The sequence below is a fragment of the Solanum pennellii genome, chromosome 3 (genome assembly GCF_001406875.1).
Source record: "Solanum pennellii chromosome 3, SPENNV200".
NCBI lineage: Eukaryota > Viridiplantae > Streptophyta > Magnoliopsida > Solanales > Solanaceae > Solanum > Solanum pennellii.
In genome coordinates this window covers 36916816-36920012 of record NC_028639.1, presented here as the reverse complement: position 1 = coordinate 36920012, position 3197 = coordinate 36916816, and the positions used below count along the sequence as shown (strand labels likewise).

Sequence of the window (3197 nt, the reverse complement as noted above, 5' to 3'; positions counted from 1 at the left end):
CCCCCCCCCTCCTCTCTCTCTCTATATTATTCTCTCATCTCAATAAGAAGAAATTCCTTCAAATTTACCACGTATCAATTGTATTCAATTAAATATATGTGTGAGTTTTGTATTTTTATTTTAAATGTATTCGAAAAATTGTATTTTGAATTTTTATATCAATTATATTTGTATTTGTATAAATAAAATATGCATTTATCCTCTTTGTCAAATGTATATGTATTAAATCAAAGAGAGGATGAATACGATTGTATTCGTTGTACTTCGAATACAGTTGATACAAAATAAATAAAAAATACAATGCAGAATAAATACAAAATATCGTTGTATTTCAAATACAATTGGTACAAAATACAATTCTATTTCCTTCCTCTCTCCTCTAAATATGTATTCATTTTGAATACAAATCAGTTTATATTTGTATTTTTTTTCTCCAAATTAGCAAAAAAAAAAGGTACACTCTCTCATCTTTATCCTAGATCTCTCGCTCGCCTCTCTCCTTCCTCCTCCTCTAATAATTTGCTATTATTCGTATATAATTAAGCAAATTATAGCTATAGAATACCTAATGTTTGCTATTTTTGAAAGTTTCCTGTAATTCTATATATGAATAACTTATTTCTTAATAAGTTATAAGAAAATTAATACACAAATAGCTTATATTTTTTTAGCAAATTATCCTTGGTTAACGAAGGAATTGAGATTAGCTTTGCTCAATTATATCTCTATTACTAACTAGGTTAAAAATATCATTATCTCATACGAAATTTAACGAAGAGCATATTTAGACCTATATGCATACATCAAAGGCATATGTAGTTCCCAAGTGCAATTATGCTACAATTTGTGAAGTACTGTAGTGAATTTTTTCACCAATTTAAGACATCATATACACACTTTTTAAGCCCATTTCAAAGCAATCTAACAAGTTATTTTATACGATTTAAATTATATGTTATAGATACAACAATAATATATCATAATATAAAGGAAATAATTCATCACTACTCTTTAAACACCAAAACACCTTAACATTCCATAAAATCAGCAAATGACATCAAATAAACAAATACAGTTACATTGCATTAAAATAACATAATTAGACCCCTTGCTTCAAATCACGTCTTTACGTTCCACCAAACCACGTAATGTCATTATATTCCATCAATTCCGAACATTTAATTAGTCTTTTTTAATTAAAGAAAAAAATTTATTAACTTTAATTAAGAATGATTAGACTTGATTTTTTAAAAGGATTATTTTTTTAAAGAAAAATATTATATGAAATATTGTGCAATATTAATGTCATATAAGTTCAATCAATCAGTTGACTAAGTGATGAAAGTAGAAGTCTTAAACCTGATAAACGATGTCAAATACAAAAACCTCATAGGTCATATTATGTAAGTTATTGTATTTTTATTTTGAACTTATATATAGCAGGAGTGATAATTTTCCGAAATTTGAGAGACACATTTATATTATACTAAGTTCCTATTATTTTTTGGTCTATGTGGAATTATCTTGTGAGTCCAATGCTGATTAATTTTTTTTTCAAATTAATGTCACATGGGTCGAAAAGGAGTAGAAAATTACTTATATAATAAGTTCAGAAAGTATAAGTGTATCTCTGAAATTTCAGATATTTGCCGAGGGAATACTTGCGTATTTTCCCTTTAATTTATGCAATCCTATTCAATTTGATGATATCTTTTAACCACTCATAAATAAAAAATTTTTTAAATGAAATGTTTTCTAAAAAAAAAGTATATAAAAGGAGATATAATTTGGATAAGCTTAGAAGAGAAACGTGTGTTGTCATAAGAAAGGGAAGAAAACAAATTAGAGATATAAAATGGAAATAGCACGTGGATTCTTTACCTACACAGATCTAACAAAAATCAAGTTATCTCCTCCTCCCAAACATTCCGATAGAATCGATACAGACAAAATTAACATGATTTCTATATGAAGATGACAAACACAAATCAATAAACAAGTTTAAATTTTTATAAAAAAACAATACATGTATAAATGATAAAGTATGTAATTCATGGAAAGAAACATGATGAATGAGAAAAGGTAATTAAGAGAAGAAAGAAAGAAAGAACGAATAAGCAAAGAAAGAGAAAAGCTACAGTACTTACGGTTAATTTAGGAGATTTTTCCGTTTCTCAACCTTTTTCCACCTTATGCCTAAACTATAAATAAAAGTCATACAAAAGCAATGTTGACATAAGTATGTTTTAAGACACAAATTTGATAAGGTTGTGTTGGTGTCAATAAATTCGACCAAAAAAAATATTACTCTTTTTCTTTTCGTTTACTTTTATTTATCATACTTTAATTTAATATATATATCAAAAAGATAATTAATAATATAAGTATTTTATTAAATTATTTCCTTTCAAATGATATCTTAGAAATTGGTTTTAAAAAGTAAATGTTTAATGCTAGAGATAAAATAATAAAATAAATTTTATTATTTTAAAAATAAATGATAAATAAAAAATGAACAGAAGAAAAAAAAAAACATGCATCCTAAGCAGGTAAGGTGGGACGAATATATCAAATGGTATTTGGCTTTTCTATATTCGTTCTTTATATTACAGCATTCTAGATTCTCTGTTTCTACTGAAAATTGACAAGCTACGTCGCTTTTTAATTTCCACTCATTGTATATTATTTTTTTCATTTTAAAAAGAATTTTTTTATTTTTTTTAATTTGTTTGAAAAAGAATATTTTTTTTTATTTTTTGATAACATTTTAACTTTAACTTTTCACGTGACATATTTAAAAGGGCAACTTTCACATATAGCAAACAAAAAATTCATATTTGTATGCTATAGCAAACTTTGCATAATTGCGCTCCATAACAAACATAAAACTGTATAATTCGCTATTCATATACAATTGTATAATTCGCTGGCCTTAATTGTATTATTCGCTGGCCTAAATTGTATAATTCGCTGGTCTATTTCGCTGCAATTGTATAATTTGCTTTGCATACAGTTGAATCGAATTAAAATGTATGTATATTGCATAATTATAAGTGTATAGCAAGAAGATATATGTTTTTCTCGCTTTATACAAAAACAGAAACACAATATATACACTTCTGTTGTATAAAGCTAGAGAAAATTGTATTTTACTGCAATTGTATAATTCGCAATTGTATAATTCGTTGGCCTTTTTC

The 3197-nt window shown here is 25.7% G+C and overlaps 1 protein-coding gene across 1 annotated transcript in view; it reads right to left on the bottom strand.

Annotated features, from left to right (window-relative positions):
- Positions 1-2282, bottom strand: part of LOC107012399 (protein DETOXIFICATION 21-like) — a 9016-nt gene extending 6734 nt beyond the window's left edge. The window contains exon 1 of the mRNA XM_015212239.2: positions 2148-2282. The gene's annotated coding sequence lies outside the window, so the exon portion shown is untranslated. The remainder of the gene's footprint in view (positions 1-2147) is intronic.
- Between the last annotated feature and the right edge of the window lie 915 nt (positions 2283-3197).